At 37.3% G+C, this 19,908-nt stretch overlaps 1 protein-coding gene across 2 annotated transcripts in view; it reads right to left on the reverse strand.

Annotated features, from left to right (window-relative positions):
• The window catches only part of LOC142181618 (uncharacterized), a 33,370-nt gene extending 15,628 nt beyond the window's left edge, over nucleotides 1–17,742 (reverse strand). The window contains exons 1-2 of one of the 2 annotated variants that reach the window (XM_075254782.1): nucleotides 17,302–17,742; nucleotides 8,160–11,150 (exon numbers count right to left, since the gene is read on the reverse strand). The gene's annotated coding sequence lies outside the window, so the exon portion shown is untranslated. Of the gene's footprint in view, nucleotides 1–8,159; nucleotides 14,918–17,301 lie in introns of those variants that run through there. The other variant, XR_012710377.1, reaches the window with a different exon arrangement.
• Between the last annotated feature and the right edge of the window lie 2,166 nt (nucleotides 17,743–19,908).

A 19,908-nucleotide genomic window follows, 5' to 3' on the forward strand; every position in this document is an offset into this window, starting at 1 on the left:
TCCTAATGAACCAGCGACTGTGACATGTAATGAGGCAATGCAACACGAGGATTGTGATCCGGATGAAGAAGATGAGATACCTGAGGAAGTTATCAGTAACGTTATAAACTTTGAGACAAGCCTAAGTCCAACCTGGACGAAACTGAAGCAGTAAATTTGGGGGACGCTGAGACCGTTAAGGAGACTTGCATCAGCATTCACTTGTCACCAATAGAGAAAAAGGAGTATATTCATTTATTAAAGGAATACGAGGACATTTTCGCATGGTCGTATGATGACATGCCCGGTTTAAGCACGTCCATAGTGGCTCACAAGTTGCCTACTAATCCCATGTGTCCGCCAGTTAAGCAGAAACTCAGAAAGTTCAAACCAGATATGAGCCTGAACATCAAGGAGGAAGTTACTAAGTAGATCAAAGCCAAAGTTCTCAGGGTGGTTGGGTACCCAACCTGTTTAGCCAACATTGTGCCAGCTCTGAAGAAAGATGGGAAAGTCAAAGTATGTGTTGACTATCGATATATAAATAGAGCAAGTCCCAAGGACGACTTTCTACTACCAAACATACACATCCTGATCGATAGTTGCGCCAAGAATGAGCTCCAATCCTTTGTCAATTGCTTCGCAGGTTATCACCAGATCTGGATGGATGAAGAAGATGCAGAGAAAACCACTTTTATTACACCATGGGGGGGTATACTATTACAAAATGATTCCATTTGGTCTAAAAAATGTTGGGGCTACATACATGAGGGCCATGACAACCATATTCCATGCTATGATACACAAAGAAATAGAGGTGTATGTGGACGACGTCATTATCAAATCTAAAAGGGCCACGGATCACATAGCGTATTTGAGAAAGTTCTTTGACAGATTAAGGATGTACAACTTGAAACTGAACCCCGCAAAGTGTGAATTCGGGGTTCCCACAAGAAAGTTATTGGGATTCATTGTCATTCATCAAGGGATCGAGCTGGATCTGTCTAAAGTCAAAGCTATTCAGGAGTTACCGCCACCTAGGAGCAAAAATGACGTGATGAGCTTCCAATGACGTTTCAACTATATCATTTGCTTCATAGCGCAATCCACAGTCATATGTGAACCCATCATCAAGATGCTGAGGAAAGATTCCAAAACAAGCTGGACCGAGGATTGTCATAAAGCTTTCGACAAAATAAAGGAGTACCTGTCCACACCACCGGTCTTAGTCCCGCCAGAGCCAGGACGACCTTTGCTACTCTATCTATCTGTATTGGATGGAGCCTTCAGATGTGTTCTGGGACAACACGATGAGACAGGGAGAAAGGAGCAAGCCATATACTACCTAAGTAAAAAGATCACACCTTATGAAGTATGATACTTTCTACTGGAACGCATTTGCTGTGCTTTGACCTGGACGGCCCAGAAGCTGAGGCATTATTTCTGTGCCTATACCACATACCTCATATCCAGGATAGACCCTTTGAAGTATATATTTTAGAAACTCATGCCAGCTAGGAAGCTAGCCAAGTGGCAAATACCGTTGAGTGTGTTTGATATCGTCTACGTAACTCAAAAGGAGGTCAAAAAGGCAAGCATTGGCAGACTATCTTGTTGAAAATATGGTGGGAGGAGAATACGAACACCTAAAAATGTATTTTCCTGATGAAGATGTGTCATTCGTAGGAGAGGATATTACCGAAGCATATGACAGTTGGAGGATGTTCTTCGACTGAGCTGCAAATTTCAAATGAGTGAGACACGGAGTTGTTTTGGTATCAGAAACAGATCAATATTATTCGGTATCTGCTAAACTAAGATTTCCCTACACCAACAACATGGCAGAGTATAAATCCTGCATACTAGGACTCAATGTGGCAATCGACATGAATATTCAGGAGCTGTTGGTAATAGGCGATTCAGATCTGCTTGTGCACCAGGTACAAGGAGATTGGGCCACCATGAATTCCAAGATATTTCCATATCTGCACCACGTACAAGAAATGAGAAAGAGGTTCATGAAGATAGAGTTCTAGCATGTGCCCAGAATTCAGAATGAGTTTGCCGATGCATTGGCCACCTTGTCATCCAAGATACAACATTCGGACAAGAATTTCAATGATCCCATCCCAGTGAGAATTCATAATCAATCAGCGTATTGTGCCCACGTCGACGAATAAGTAGACGGGAAGCCTTGGTTCCATGACATCAAAGAGTATTTGGCAAAAGGATAATATCCGGAGCATGCAAACTACACTCAGAAACGCACACTTTGGTGATTGTCCAATCACTTTTTCCATAGCGGAGGAAACTTGTATAGAAGAACTCCTGATTTGGGATTGCTAAGATGTGTTGACGCAAAAGAGACTTCTAAACTACTTGAGGAGATACATGCTGGGACCTGCGGCCCACATATGAATGGTTTTGTCTTGTCCAAGAGGATATTTAATGACGGTTACTTTTGGATGACCATGAAGACAGATTGTGTTTGGTATGTCCACAAATGCTACCAATGTCAAGTGCATGCCGATATAATAAAAGTACCGCCAAATGAGCTCAATGCAACAAGCTCACCTTGGCCATTCGCCGCCTGGGGAATGGATGTCATCGGTCCTATCGAGCGCACGACTTAAAACGGGCAAAAGTTTATTCTGGTAGCCATTGATTACTTCACAAAATTGGTAGAGGCTGCATCTTACAAAGCTGTAACAAAGAAAATGATCGCAGACTTTGTCAAAGATCGTATTGTTTCCCGATTCGGAGTTTCCGAGTCCATTGTTACTAATAATGCGGCCAATCTAAATAGTGATATGATGAAAGCCATTAAAGAAACTTTCAAAATCAAGCATAATAATTCCACAGCCTATAGGCCTCACTTGAATGGAGCCGTAGAAGCTGCCAACAAAAATATCAAGAAGATACTAAGGATGATGGTAGAAAACCACAAGCAATGGCACGAGAAGCTACCCTTTGCATTGTTGGGATACCGCACTACAGTTCACATATCAACCATGGCAACTCCTTACATGCTGGTTTATGGTACTGAAGTTGTCATCCCAGCCGAGGTAGAGATTCCTTCTTTAAGAATTATACAGGAAGCTGAACTCAGCGATGCAGAATGGATAAAGAGCCGCTATGAACAATTGGCCCTTATAGATGGAAAAAGGATGAATGCAGTATGACACGGTCAGCTTTACCAGAACAGAATGTCCAGAGCTTTCAAAAAAAGGGTCAAACCAAGACAATTTGCACCAGGATAGCTGGTGTTGAAGAAGATATTCCCACATCAAGGTGAAGCCAAAGGGAAATTCTCTCCCAACTGGAAAGGTCCTTACATGGTTCACAGGGTGCTAACAGGAGGAGCACTCATACTTGCAGAAATGAATGGAGAAACTTGGCCAAAACCAAACAATTCAGATGCAGTCAAGAGATACTATGCTTAGACTAATTACATTTCCTCATCTGATGTAATTGAACTTCGCTTAACCTGATTCCCGTTTAAGAGGAGATATATAGGCAGCCCTATGGGTTCGGTCATATCATTATAAAATTTCCATTTCCCCCAAGATCATAAACTGGGGAAGAATTTTGAGGAGGACCCTCAAAATTCCGGAGCAAGTCCAGCTGACGTCGTCGCATGCCAGAAAGTCAAAAATTGGTTAAGAAACTGGGGCAGAATTTTTAGAAGGATTCTCAAAATTCTGAAGAAGGTTCGACAAGGCTCGTTACCCGCAAATACCGAAGGATCATCTACCAAACTGGGGCAAAATTTTGAGGAGGACCCTCAAAATTCTAACATGAGAAAGCTGCAATGTCTTTGAAATGTGTTACAGTCACTAGTTCATCTAAAATTACTTGATATTTCAATATGTTTCTAAAATAACTCTATTTTTATCAGTAATTGCATATTTTCAAAAACTCTATTTCTGTAACAATCAGATGTTACCCAGGGAAACTCAAATAAGGCCTCCAGAACAGAGCAAAGCAAGGCCAGCGACAGAAGCACGAACCAACCTCCACTCACAAAATTTACAATTTTTCTTTGAACACAGACACATCTGACGTAGCTATAGCATTCGCAAACATGTATACACAAAGCGAAATCACTATCAAACAGCCATCATACACTAAACCAATCCCCAGCTAAGAAACATTCTACCCTTATTTGCTATTTGTTATCTGCATGAGGCTAATCCCTATTTCCAAATCTGTATGAGGCTAATCCTTGCCTCCATATCTGCATGAGGCTAATCCCTGCCTCCATATCGCATGAGGCTAATCCCTGCCTCCATATTTTCATGAGGCTAATCCCTAGCTCTATACGTGCATGAGGCTAATCCCAGCCTCCATACTTGTACGAGGCTAATCCCTGCCTCCATATTCGCATGATGCTAATCCCTGCCTCCACATTTGCATGGGACTAAGAATTGTCCCTCATTGCATTAATATTGCTCTATTCTGGTACTATCTATTTGCTTTTCGATCGGGCTAAGCTTTGCCCTTCATTTCACAAGACTAAGCCTTGTCTGGTTAACATCATATTATTTCATCTCATGGGCTAAAATCGCCAATCTTTCCAATGGCGTCATAGAATCCTCATAGCCAGAAGACACCATGCCATGCCCTGAGGATCTCTCAAATTTGCATATCATTATTCAAAGGCGTCATGGTTCGGAGGTACCATCTTCATGGCCCGAGAACAACATTTCATGTCCTGCGAGTCCCTCACTGAACAATTCATGGTCCAGGACGTTATCCTTAATCGTCCGTAGACAACTTTTATGGTCCAAAGGGAATCTGCATCATGTTTAAATTTTTGCACAAATACATGTTTGTAGCATCTCTTTATCTGCAGGTGACCTGTAAGTAACCGCTATCCAGGCAAAAGCTACCTTACTCCAGTTCCTTCGCTATCTCAAACTTGACCGTTCACCATAACCACTCTTGCATTCATCCCGCAATCCCGTGTCCGTTCTTGTAATGATTTTATCGGTACATTCTGCCGATAGATCCAGAACTACACATGGCCTGATTCCTGTAAAACCAGTGATATGTAGGCAGCTCAAACACTAGAGTCTGGCCTTTATCTTTCAAAACATCCCATTCGGTCAAAATTGGCCATTATTTCTTTACCCGGAAACTCTTTCATCCTTCCTAGGTAAAGAGGGGCAGCTGTTGAAACCCAATTTTTCCCCATAATATTTTCAAAACTATGCTTTGGCATCAATTAGTATTTTCATACACTTTCTATATTTTTAAAATATTTTAATTAATTTATCCCAACTTTTATATTATAAAACAATAACTGATTCCATCACAAATAGTTTTTTCATAATTTTTGTGGCTTAATTTTATCATTTGCCTTTGTACTAAGTTACAATTATTGCACAAACAGCCACATTTGTATTTTTAGGATGCAATTGCAATTACTTTGCAATTATAGCCTATGCATGCATTATTACATTATTTTACCAAAAAATAGCCTTTTACATTTTTAAAATATTAAGTAATTATTTTAAAATATTTTCAAGCATGAAAATCATTTTTTTACAACATATTAGTTATTTTTTAAATTTCTTTTATCAATTAAATAGGTATTTAATAAATGGCCCTCTTATTTCGGATTTAGCCAATTAGATAGTCCAATTTTTAATCCCACACTAACCTAAATCTACCCAGGCCCAAATCCCATCTGACCCTAACCCAATTTAAGCCTACCCAACCCAATAACTCGGCATATCCTTGCCGTTGATCATTTTTATCAACGGTCCAGATTTCCCCTTACCATAATTAAACTAACCTACACCCCCAAACCCTAATCATTTTCCACCCTTCCACGTCATTATCTGTTCTCTTCCTCTCTCAAATTCTCTCTACCTAAACCCTAATCTCCAAACGCCGTCACCGGCTTAGCCCTCCGTTCTACGATGTTTCTCTGTCATCTCAGGCCTACATCGGCCTCATGCTTGCCATGGTATCTGCATTTCTTTGATCCTTGAGGATATCCTCAAGGGACCTAGGCGGTCTATTTACACCTTGGTGTTTTCTTGCATGTTTCAGGCTATTTGGCTTGATTTTGGGTAAGATATTTCTCACTATTTGTCTTGAATCCATGATTTCTTAAGTCTATGCTCGACTCTGTTGCCTTCTAAAAAACCCTCATTTTTTATCCTTTGATCTCCTCAGATTTGTCCAGATCTGAGATGAATCGAGTCTATTTCACATGTTCTCACGAAGGTCTTATGGGTTTTGATCGATTCTCCAATTTTCCTAAAAACTAGGGTTACTGAACTCGCCTTTGTCAAAGCCTTTTTGATTTTCAAGTGTTTAATCGTGGTTCTTAAGTATTATTGATCTATTTATGTTAATATTGTTTGAACCTTAGTAGAGTTAAGCTAAATCCCTAATTTCTTATATTTTTTGCTCTGATTCTGAGTCTTTCCATGCTACCTATTACATTGTTTTTCTCTGTGCTTTGACTTTTATGATATTCTTAGTCTAATTCAGTATCATGTGACTTTTACCCTAGTTCATCTCTGCTAGGTTTTCTGGGTCGATCTCTTGGCTAATTTATGTGTTTTAATGAAGTTTTGTTCAGCCTACTCGTTTATTTGTGCAATTTGATATTTTCCCTCTCTTTAAATCTGTACTATTCTAAATTTCGATTTATTGATTTTCTTAATTAAAACTTATGTGTTGATTCTTGATTTATTCCCTTGTTTATGACTCTAAATATTCTTATTACCGTATTAACTGTAATGTTACTGATTCTTCACGATTATTTCCTTAATTAAACTTCTGTTTGTTTACCTTATTACTTAGGTCTGATTTGATTTTCTTTCCTTAAGTTACTCCTATCCTGTAACCGTTGAGTAGTCATCCTTAATTGCAAGAAGACTAAGCCAATTTCGTGTGTGATTGATTTTGTAATTTCCCTAATTGCTGAGATTTGATTTTTTTTTAACTTATTCTGCTCCACTCCTAAACTGCTATATGTCACACCTCCTTTTTACCACCAGAGGGGAATATAAGGGATTTTTTCCAATTTAAGTGACAATCGAAACGGGATCATTTCATTTAAAAATTCACAGTCACCACTTGGGATAATTTATGGTGTCCTAAGTCTCCAATTTAGAATCTCGAATCGAGGAAAGATTGACTCTGTTTTTCAGTCCGTGAACACAGAAATTCAGGTAAGGAATTCTGTTAACCTAGGAGAAGGTGTTAGGCATTCCCGAGTTCCGTGGTTTTAGCACGGTCGCTCAACTGTTATTATTTGCTTAATTATCTGATTTTAAAAACACTTTTAAACCTATGTGCATTTTAACTTTAGAACCGCTTTTGATTAAATTTTTTTAAGAAAGATTCAACGGTATCTAAAACACGTCTTGAACCATGTCACATAAATGCACACGTTGTCCCCGACATATTTTATCTAACATTGTGATATTTGGATTTGGGTCATATAAATGCACACCCGAGTTTTGGAATTAGACATCGTGACTATATCACGGGAACCGTACCCATAGTCACAATGATTTATTAAACGCGCCTAAAGCGAGCTACGAGTGTTCATAATTAATTATTCTAGACTACTTTGAGATTATTTGAGGCCATGATGAGCAATATAAGCTACTTCAAACTATATTAAAACACATTTCATAACGACCTTATATACTATGCAATTATTGCAAAGAGGGGTTACTTTTGGTATTTGGTACATCAAATTCAAACACAGATAATTAATATTTGAAGGATCTTGTAAATTCCAAGAAATTCAAAATAAATAAAGGCATATAATGGGGTTCAAAAACGAACAATACAAAGAGTTTTGAAAACCAAGAATTTTGAACGTGAAAATTCCTTTGCTGCAAAATGCCAAAATAGAACAATTGTTCCTTGTTCCCATTCTTTGGTTTTACCCGAATACTAACAGACAAACTTAAAACCTTTTCAAGATAAAACCTTGTTCCCATTATTTGCAGCAAATAATTTCCTCTAAATCTAACACCCATTGCGTACCAGAAAGCAACAATTTAAGCATTACACCAGCAAAGCTCAACAATTGAATGGAACAAAAGTTAGTAAGAGAATTATTCTAATTTCACAAATCACATAAAGACAAACTCATATATCCAGAAACATAGCATTCAATTAAAAGTATATCAGAAGAAAGGAACCTCGATGGTGGCTGCCGAGAAAAATATTGAACAAAAGAGCAAAAACTATCGAAGCGGACCTCGTCAGCATCTCTTCGAACCCATGGAGTAAGAGAACTTATTTCACCTACTTTGCTTTAATTTCTCTGAAAATGGAAGCTCCTAAATCTTGGAATGGTGGCCAGAGGAAAACAGTGGGGGGAATGGATTTTTCTCCTGTTGGTCGTTGAAGAGACGAGGGGTCGTTGAAGGGATGGGAAATTGAAAACCAGAATTCCAGTGGGATGCAGCTAATCTCCTTTAGGGTGCTGCTGCCGTTTTCTTTAGGGTGCAGATCAGTTTTTAGGGATTAGGTACTATTATATAGGGGTAGGAATTAGGTTAGGGGTTTGGGCCTAGGAATTATGGGCTTGAGAATTATGGGCTAGGTCCAAAACTAGGCTTAAAAAATGGGTTGCTCGAGCCCAAGTTTATTTCTTTTTCTGCGAACGGGGCTAAAATACGACCTCATTTATTAATTAATCCTATTTAAGTAAAATAACCATTAAAATATGATTGACCGTTAAACAAAATAATTTTTGGTACTTTTCAAGATTAAAAATGACTACAAAATATTAATGAAACTATTTTTTTGTAATTTTCATTTTGTTGTAATAAAATAAAGTAACCGAGTAAAAAATAGTTGAAATAGCTATATTAGGCCTAAATTAAATATTTACGTGCTAAAATATGAAAAATCTTGGGGAGGGTCAAAAATCACATGTCTACAGTTGTCCCTCTTTGACTAGAAACGCGAAAAATTTTCAGATAAAGAACGACTAGACAAATTTTTTGACCCGACCATTATTTGGAAAGACTAAAATTAAGAGAAAAGGGGAATGTGACCGAGCCCTGGTATCTGAGCTGCCTACATATCCTTGGTTACAAAGGAATCAGGCCATGTGTAGCTAAAAATTAGGAAGAGTGATGGAGTATACCGAGGAAGAGAGCCGATTGAGGTACCATCGAGGTTCCGGTCCGCGGTCCCGTTATTACAGCAAAATCAAAATTAAAAAGACTAACTAAGTCTACCAGCTACGAGTTACAAGATTCCTATTTATGAGTCTTCTGAAGATTGATCTTGAGTCTTGAATGGTTCTTCATGCAGACTTTAGATTTGAACCTCGGTGCTTGTTAGCTGCAGGTGCTAGCTCGTTCTTCTTTAGCTTTTTGGATCAAGACCGGACATGCAGTGCTTGTGACCTCAGTCATGTCTTTAGCAATCCGCCTCTTGTTTCAGCTTCTGCATTTTGGCTTCACTCCCTTTTTTCCCTTTTTCTTTTCTTATTATTTATTTTTTTGTTTTTGTTTTTTTTTATTATTCTAGACTGAGATTACTTCCATTGATCATCTCGTCTGTTGACTCGCCTTCTTGCCGCGAGCTTCTGCTACTTCTAAATTGAATCGTTTTCCTTTGAGACTTGAACTGCTATCCCTTGAAACTCAAATTGTTTTCCCCTGTTTTCCAGGTGGGCGCCTGATTACGGAAACTTGAACTGTCTTCCTTTGAAACTTACAACTGCTTTTCCTCGAAACTTGAACTGTTTTCCCTTATTCTCCAGGTGGGCGCCTGATTGCTGAAACTTTTTGTGTTCCCTTATTTTCCATGTGGGTGCCTGCAATCAAAACCAACAAAACAAACGAAATTTTTCTGCCCCAGTTTGCACTAGGAAGATTTGTAAGTTGTTAGCAATATTCTAAACCACTTATACTATTGATGCAATGATGAGTAAACTAAAGACTAGACTAGGATGTACGTCTCCTAAAAGTGATTGATCTTGCAAAAAACTATAAACTAAGCTTGACTATAGTAAAAACTGACCCTATTCTCTAGGCGGCCCCCCTGATTTCAGGAAAACTAAACATTGATAATCTTAAGAAAACCAAAAAAATGACTCTTTCAAATCCAGACTTCCTTTTTTTCAAAATATCCTAGGAGAAAATTCATTAGACTAGGTTTTCTATCTTAGGAGAAAGATTCATCAGACTAAGACGTTAATCCTAGGAAACAATTCATCAGATTAGGTCCTTTTTTCTCTTTTTTTTTTGTTTTTTTTTGGTATCTTAGGAGAAAATTCATCAGACTGGGTTTTCTATCCTAGGAGAAAGATTCAGCAGACTAAGATTTTGATCTTAGGAGAAAATTCATCAGACTAAGACATCTATCCTAGGAGAAAGTTCATTAGACTAGGTTTTCTAATTTATTATCTTAGGAGAAAGATTCATCAGGCTAAGATTTTGATCATAGGAGAAAATTCATCAGACTAGGTTTTCTATCTTAGGAGAAAAATTCATCAGACTAAGACATCTATCCTAAGAGAAAATTTATCAGACTAGATCACTATTTTTTTTGGTATCTTAGGAGAAAAATTCATCAGACTAGGATTTTGATCCTAGGAGGAAAAATGTAAAGATCAATGGAAAGATTTTATGCACAATAGCAAGACAAACAAAGGCAAAGATTTGAGAAACTTTCCTTTGTAGTCTCTTCTCTTCTTATCTTTTCCTTCTCTTTTTTTGTTTTTTTTTCTTTTTCTTCTTTTTTTTTCTTTTTTTTTAGCCACTTTCCTTGTACTGATTTGTTCCTATTTCACACAGAAAAATTGGTCAGTTTTGAAAATGGTGGTCGTTTTGTGGCCTTGAGTCTTGGGCAACTTGGCTTCTGCTCAATCCGCTTAAGTCGGTCTCAAAAGACTTTTGTTCGGCACTAACTCTGATTGTTTCACACCAGTAGCATTTGTATTTGCAGCTCAAAAAGCCTTATCACAATTGGAGATCTTTCCTTAGGTGACCTTTTCCGATATCTTGAATGACTTCCTACTTTTGAGCAATCTGTCTGTCAGAGAGAATCTCCAATTATCTTTGCTTGCGCCAAGTAGGCTGACAAGAGTCTTTAAGGGGAGCCTTTGCATGAATCCTCAAGGCATGTTGATAGTAATAACTGAGTGTGCTGGCCAAATTCACTTTGTGCAACTGAAAAGATGGTAGCAGATTTTAAAATCTTTTCTAGCTTGTTTTGAGAAGGACTGACTCAAGGTGAAGGACACAATGACGCAAAGAAACAAAAATTAACAAGAAATGCCCCTGTCGGAAGGACATAAGGAAGATTTTTTTTCTTTTTTTTTCAATAACTAGCCTTAATGATCATGCCATGCATTTTGGACTCAACGGCCTGATCTATCAAACTAATCCAATCTTCCCTTTTACCATTCCTATGATCTTTGAAGTCAGGCCTATCCGCGCCAATCCTTTGCATCAGCTTCAAGACACACTTTTGACTAATGGTGCCCTGAGGAATTTTTACCAACAAGCCTCTCTCATTTATTCATCTCTACTTATCGTCGCCTTACTATGCCCGTGAGGGTTTTCACTAGCAAGACTCTCATTTTTCTTTTTCTTTTACTTACTTTTTGTGAGTAACTTGACAGTGTTATATAACGTATGACAACCGTTACTCATTGGATGCTTATCTTGGCATTCTTGAAGGCATATCAGGAGGTCTTTATTTGGAAGGTTTTTTGATAGGGTTGGACGAAAGGCCGACATAAAGGCTCAAAGTAAACTCAAAATGAGGGGTTATGGACTTACAACTATTGAAACCGACTCTTTTACAAGTGAAATAAAAATTTCTACCCCAGTTTCAGCTATTGAGGATTTGTTTGGATTTTTTTTGAATTCTTATTTGGTTAGACCGAACCGTGAGACTGCTTACGTATTCTTTTTTAAGGAATTAGGTCAAACGTAGTTCGAACATCTGACCTAACTATAATTTTCATCATTCTTTCTGGTTTTTTTCTTTTCTTTTTTGTTTTCAAAACAAGTTGCCCCAACTTCTATTTTTTTTTGGGCATGAACCTTTGCCAGTTCTTTTCTTCTTCATTTTTTTCACTTGAACTTCCTAAGAATTGCCCAAGTTTGTACTCTTGGGACATAGACTCTCTCTCTCTTTTTTTTTCTTTTTTTTTGTTTTTTTTTCTGACTCTTGACTCTAAAGTTGATTCAAAAAGAAGGTAGTCAAAGAAAATAACACAAGCTCAAAAAGGGTAGAGAAGAATATAAAGTGTTTGGATAGCAGAAAGAGGGCCTCCCAACCTCGAGAATGGCAAACATAATATCTTTCGCGATCACAGCTTTGACGAACATGTCTGTTCTCTTGGTGTGTCGTGGTCACAAGACACTTTCCATCCCTTAATGTCAAAATTTCTAACAAATTTCAATTGATTAAACATCCTCAAGCCCGATCTTCACAATGATTTGAAGGTGAATTTTACTCGACCTTAATTCCAAAGTATTTCAACGCTTTATTCATCCATAAAATGCCTTTCCATCAGTTGTCCAATTCAAACTTAATCAATTTTCTAAGATCCAGCCAAAAATTTCGCATGCATGTCATGTCATTAAAACTAGCGGGATAAGAACTAAGCATGGAATGACATAAAAGGATAAATTGTATCTCATTGAGTAAACAACAAGACAAATAACCTAAAATCTGAGTTAAAACCCTAAATAACCCGTCTAATGAAAATAGCAACAGAACAGAAAGACAAGACTCACACAAACAGAATGGAGGGATAGAAGGATTTGACTAAATAAAACAAATAAAATCTAGATCACAACCCTAAAATAAACCAGATAATAGAAAAAAATCAAAACAAACTACCAAGATTCCTTCCTAGTGAGGAGGGAATGACTTTTCAATTGTTAAGCTTGACATTTAGCCACAAATTTGCTCATCAGGATCAGCAGAGCCTTCTCCAATTTCAAAATCATTAACTTCAGTTAGCAAATTCTTGAGAGGATTATCATACTCCCTGTCACCATGCATCATCCCCACAAAGTGTGCATCATCATGTGCAGGTAAAGGATTCTGCACGATATTCTGGGTGTCACTGTCTTGGATCACAATCAGGTTTTCCTGGATCATCCTTTCTATTTCCCTTTTCAAATCCCGACAGCTTTCAACATTGTGCCCCTGGGCATTGGAATGGTATTCACACATTTTAGAAGGGTCAAAGCTTCTTGCACGTGGGTCCACATGATTTGGAGGAATAGGTGCAATCATTTCATAATGCTTTAATTTCTCAAACAAGCTTGCATAGGACTCTCTTATTGGTGTAAAATTATTTTTCAACTTTTGTTCCCCTCTATACCTCTATCCTAGATGTGGGTTATAGGGTACTTGAAAATTTTGTGGAAGCTGGTGGAGATTTTGTGATGCTCGTGCTCGCCTTCTGGGGTGTTTTGATGGCTGGACAACATACAGATATGGAGCGACAGAGTATTGTGGGTCCTGAGGTGGATAACAATGCTCATGGGAGTCATGGGAAACCTGAGGAGGCTGCTCATACCTTTAAGACGTTCTCCTGGACATCTTCTCGACCCTGATGTCATCATGATTTCTTCAACCTTCTCATTTGTGTCACTAAAATTCTCAGACTCAACCCGGACAGCCTGAGTTGCGGCTTTAAAACTGCTTGACTTATAATTTTACCTGTCTGAAGACCATTCTCTACCATTTCTCCCATTTTGATTGCTTCCGAGAAGGATTTGCCAACTGCGGACATCATGTTTTGAAATTAATTTAGCTCTTGTGCTTGAAGGAAGACAGTGATTAGCTTGCGGTCATCCATGGGTGGCTTAACTCAAGCTGCTTGCTCTCTCCATTTAATGGCATATTCCCTGAAACTTTCACTTGGTTTCTTCTTCAGGTTTGAAAGGGAAATGCGGTCTGGGGAAATGTCGATGTTGTATTGGAACTGATTGACAAAGGCCTGTGCCATGTCATTCCAGACGTACCAGCGAGATGTGTCTTGATCCAAAAACCATTCGGATGCTACTCCCGTAAGGCTTTCCCCAAAATAAGCCATCTCCCGTACCTCTCAGTTGATTGCAATACCTTTTCAGGTGGGCTATGGGGTCTCCATGTCCATCATACATTTCAAATTTGGGAGTCTTGAAACTAGGCTACAAGTGGACATCAGGGAACATGCATAGATCTTTGAAGGCAATACTCTTTTGACCTGCCAACCCTTGCATGTTTTTCAACCGTTGTTCTAAGCTTTTCACTCTTTGGGTCATTTCTTCCTGTACCATCTTTTGGGCAGGCTTCTCAATGTTTGCAGGAAGATCAAAAGAGTACAAGTGGTACTCAGGAGAGTGGACTGCTCTTGTTGTGTAGCAAATTGTGACTCATGACGAGCCTGTCCTTGACCACTGGCCCATGCTTGACACATTTCGGTCATTTGTTGTTTTAGTATTCTATTTTTCTCAAACACAGTAGACTCTTGTTGAACCTCTGACCCTGAGTCTCTTGAGCACTTGTAACAGCTTCGATGTCAGTTATTATTATTCCTTGGATCTTGTGTTTCCAGCTTACAAACCGACCACCTCAACTTTCTTCACAATTCAAAACAAAACATGTTAGAATGGACTCAGTCGGTCCTTATTATTATCAACATTTTTTTATTTTTTCACTTCTTTTTAATGGTGATCGAACCTGATATGGGTTGCCTACGTATCATGTGGGAACATGAATCAGATCATGCGTAGTTCGGGAAGATCATGAATAAAGTAAATAAACAAACATATTTTTGAATTTTTTATTTTATTTTTTCGAAAGAAAGACTTATAAAGAAGAAAGGGAATATTTTGGATTTTGATTTTTCTTCAGCATTTTTGCAAAGAAAGACTTCTAAAGAAGAAAGATTTTTTTTTCGAATTTTTTTTCTGAAATTTCGAAAGAAAAATTTCTAAAGAAGAAAGAAAATATTTTTTGAATTTTATTTTGAATTTATGAAAGAAATGCTTCTAAAAGAAGAGACTATTTTTGAATTTTGAATTTTCTTTTCAATTTTGAAAGAAGAATGAAAATATTTTTGGATTTTTGGAAGAAATTAAATGAAAATATTTTTGTATATTTTTTTAAAAACAATTAGGATCTAAAAGAAAGGCTTTCTAAAGAAGCAAGTAATGGAAAATAATTTTGAATTTTTTGAAAATTGGGGTCTAAAAAAAGACTTTTTAGAGAGGAAGTAAAGGAAAATATTTTTGGATTTTTTGAAAATTATGGGCCGAAACCGATGAGGTTTGCCTACGTATCTCACATCCGGTGAGAATCAGACCCACGTAGTTCGCCCGTTTTGACGGAACAGGAAAACATGACACTTGAGAATTTTGGCAGATTTTCAGAATTTTCTAAACACCTACCTCTCACTTTTTTTTCTTCTTTCTCCCTTTTTTTGATTTTTTTTCCCTATTCTAGAAGTCAGTCAACATGCAAGCCGAAACAGACGGATATACAAGTAGCACGTAAGATGCATTAGGATGGTCATTTAATTTCGGGTACATCTGTCCTAGACAGACCCAACCCCTGTGTTGAGTCTCCAAAGTCAAATGCACATGATACAAACAAACGTTCCTACTAGGGATCTGATATGAGGCTGAGTTTTCTAGGTTCAAAACCTGGGTATATTGTTCTAGACTTGTGTACCCGAGCAGAAAACTCGAGCTGAGGAGGGGGCTACGTACCGGGAAACAAAAGGTCATCCGACTTTGTAACTTGTCCGAGCCTCTTTCTTATTTCAATGTATGACACTAATAGGACAGGGAGTCACGACCAGCGTGCACACCCCGAAGATGAGAAGAGAAGGGTTTCGTAATAGTTTATATACAATTCAAATAATATCAAAGCGGTAATAGCAACATTTAGCACATTAGGCTGAACATGTAAAAATCAGATAAAACAAGCCAACTATAACAATTATTCCTAGCTCGATTCTGAACCCTGAACCAGAGATTCTGGGTTCTTTTCCCCAGCAGAGTCGCCAGAGCTGTCACACCTCCTTTTTACCACCAGAGGGGGATATAAGGGAGTTTTTCCAATTTAAGTGACAATCGAAACAAGATCATTTCATTTAAAAATTCAGAGTCGTCACTTGGGATAATTTATGGTGTCCCAAGTCACCGATTTAGAATCCCGAATCGAGGAAAGATTGACTCTGTTTTTCAGTCCGCGAACACATAAATTCGGGTAAGGAATTCTGTTAACCCGAGAGAAGGTGTTAGGCATTCCTGAATTCTATGGTTTTAGCACGGTCGCTCAACTGTTATTATTGGCCTAATTATCTGATTTTAAAAACATTTTTAAACCTATGTGCATTTTAACTTTAGAACTGCTTTTGGTTAATTATATTTCAAGAAAGATTCAACGTCATCTAAAACATGTCTTGAACCACGTCACATAAATGCACCCGCAGTCCCTGACATATTTTATCTAACATTGTGAGATTTGGATTTGGGTCACATAAATGCACACCAGAGTTTTGAAATTAGACATCGTAACTATATCACAGGAATTGTACCCATAGTCACAATGATTTATTAAACACGCCTAAAGCAAGCTACAAGTGTTCATAATTAATTATTCTAGACTACTTTGAGATTATTTGAGGCCATGATGAGCAATATAAGCTACTTCAAACTATATCAAAGCACTTTTTAGAACGAGCTTATATACTATGCAATTACTGCAAAGAGGTGTTACTTTTTGTATTTGGTAGATCAAATTCAAACACAGATAATTAATATTTGAAGGAGCTTGTAAATTCCAAGAAATTCAAAATAAAGAAAGGCTAATAATGGGTTTTCAAAAACGAACAGTACAAAGAGTTTTGGAAACAAAGAATTTGGAATGTGAAAATTCCTTTGCTGCAAAATGCCAAAATAGAATAATTGTTCCTTGTTCCCATTCTTTGGTTTTACCCAAATACTAACAGACAAACTTAAAACATTGGTCCCATTATTTGCAAGATTTCATCTAAGTTAATTTTCCAAAAAAGCGATCAACTATGGATAAAATAATTCAGTTGCCAAACTTACTATATGACCCAATTAACAAATAAACTAGATCCTAATTATAAATTGGCAAAAAATAAATTTTTCCTCTAAATCTAACACCCATTGCGTACCAGAAATCAACAATTTAAGCAATAAACCAACAAAGCTCAACAATTGAATGGAACAAAAGTTAGTAAGAGAATTATTCTAATTTCACAAATCACATAAAGACAAACTCATATATCCATAAACTTAGCATTCAATTAAAATTACATCAGAAGAAAGAAACCTTGATGGTGGATGCCGAGAAAAATATTGAACAAAAGAGCGAAGACTATCGAACCGGACCTCGTCAGCATCTCTTCGAACCCATGGAGTAAGAGAACTTATTTCACCTACTTTACTTTAATTTCACTGAAAATGGAAGCTCTTAAATCTTGGAATGGTGGCCAGAGGAAAACAGTGGAGGGAATGGATTTTTATCCTGTTGGTCGTTGAAGACACAAGGGGTCGCTGAAGGGATGGAAAATTGAAAACCAGAATTTCAGTGGGATGCGGCTAATCTCCTTTAGGGTGTTGCTACCGTTTTGTTTAGGGTGCGGATCATATTTTTAGGTCTCTCCCTCTTTTTTAATTTAGGGATTATGTACTATTATATAGGGGTAGGGATTAGGTTAGGGGTTTGGGCCTAGGATTATGGGCTTGAGAATTATGGGCTAGGTCCAAAATTAAGCTTAAAAATGGGTTGCTCAAGCCCAAGTTTATTTCTTTTTTCGCGAACGGGGCTAAAATACGACCCCATTTATTAATTAATCATATTTCATTAAAATAACTATTAAAATAAGACTGACCGTTAAACAAAATTATATTTGGTATTTTTCAAGAATAAAAATGACTACAAAATATTAATGAAACTATTTTTTTGTAATTTTTATTTTCTTGTAATCAAATAAAGTAACCGAGTAAAAATTAGTTGAAATAGCTATATTAGGCCTAAATTAAATATTTACGTGCTAAAATATGAAAAATCTTGGAGAAGGTGAAAAATCACATTCTACACTATATGTACTCTCCTCTACTTTCAGTTAAAGACGAACATTAGTTCACTATTACTCTTACACTCTAAAAATCTCTCTATTTTTTCTGCTACTTGTGATCTTCATTAGTCTTACCGGTTATAAGCCAAGGGTAGAAACTGCACAACACCTATCGTACATCTTGTGTACTCTTTCCCTTAACTGGTATGCCTCTAATTAAATTTTAGAATCTAAACCCTTTGTGTTTTATTACTGTCTTAATTTATCAGGCCTGATTTCATTTCTGCTCCTGTTTACTGTTTATCTAGCATGCCTAATATTGCTTTGTTCAATATGTGATTAGCATACTTGCATGTCTACTATTTAACTAGCATGCCTAATTCTGCCTTGTTCAATATGTGATTAACATGTCTCAACTATGCCTGCATGTCTACTGTTTATCTAGCATGTCTAAATCTTATTTTTTTCAATTTGTGATTAGCATGCTTGTGTGGTTTTTTGCCTAGTCTGTTCATTTAAGTCCTTTCCTACTCTGCTTTGCTAAGTCATCTAGTCTCTCTAGTTGTATGTTCTAGGTTTATGTGTTTTCAACATCTTTGCTCCATGTAACTAACATAGTAATTATGTACATATGTTTGCTTCTGTGCTCTACTATACACTAAGATGTATTCTATGTATCCCCAACCTATCTCTCCTTGTGTGGAACCTATTTGCCAAGTGTTTCTGAATATGGTTTGTTCTGTGAAGTTTTGAGTTCAAAGTGTTTTCATACTTTTCTCAAGCTGTTTTGACTACCAACTTAGTATTGGTTTTCAGAAAATCTTTTCACCTCTAAGAGTCATCTCTATACTGTTTACCAAAACCCTTTTCAAATCACTGCACTCTCACTTACTCTTAGATTATTAAGTCATGCCCCTCTGGTATGTGTATTGCTTAGAGGTCCTTGAGATCTCTCTAAACTCTAGCATATCAGAGCTGGCTCTTCCACACTACACATACATCAGTCCTTATTTGATAAAGGTCTAGGTGTGAGCACTGTCTGGGATCCTTGAGGTCCTTAGGGAACTTTGACACACCTAGGACATGAACTTGGCTATGAAATCCTCGGCATTTGAGACTATTGAAGGCCTGGTACACCATGATTTGATTTGGGCCTACTTCAGGCTCCCTATAGCTTAATGTTATATTTTACTTATGTAATAATTCAATCATTGGTCTGTAATAATTGATTGTAAATAGATATTGGGGTGACTAGTGAAAAGGGAGAGTAGTTATATGGTACTGTGGATAAAGCTGGGTAGATAACATTCCTATAGGGTTTATTTTGGTTCAACTGTGTTTTGTTATATAACCTGCCTATAGGGTTTGTTTTGGTTGAAATAAGTTCTGCCTACTTTACTTTATATGATTAGATGCCATGCCTATTGGGAATAAAATAATTATGGTTCAGTTTTTCGTTACAGCATATATTCAAGTCTGTCTCTTTAGAAATCATGCATGTAGGTTTAATTGGTTGTCATACTGGATCAGTCATGTATGTCTAATGAGAACTACTAGTAGTTTCACTTATTAGAGATAGAATCCATGTCCATAGGTATTATCATTGCTTTAAGTATTAAAACTGGAACTTCATACTTTATCTTGTTAAATGTCACTAGAAAACATGTCTATAGGATAAAAGAACTTCAAATTGTTTCCCAGAATCATGACTACATATACGCACTTAGGAAAGCCTTAGGGCGTTAAAATTGTAAAATCAGTTCTGTTTTATGTGTGAAATTATCCAGGCTTAGCAGGCTATAAAACCAGTAGGCAAACTGGTTAGGATTCTGCCACTTTCTTTATACACCTTCTTCATT

Source organism: Nicotiana tabacum, chromosome 6, assembly GCF_000715075.1.
Source record: "Nicotiana tabacum cultivar K326 chromosome 6, ASM71507v2, whole genome shotgun sequence".
Lineage (NCBI taxonomy): Eukaryota > Viridiplantae > Streptophyta > Magnoliopsida > Solanales > Solanaceae > Nicotiana > Nicotiana tabacum.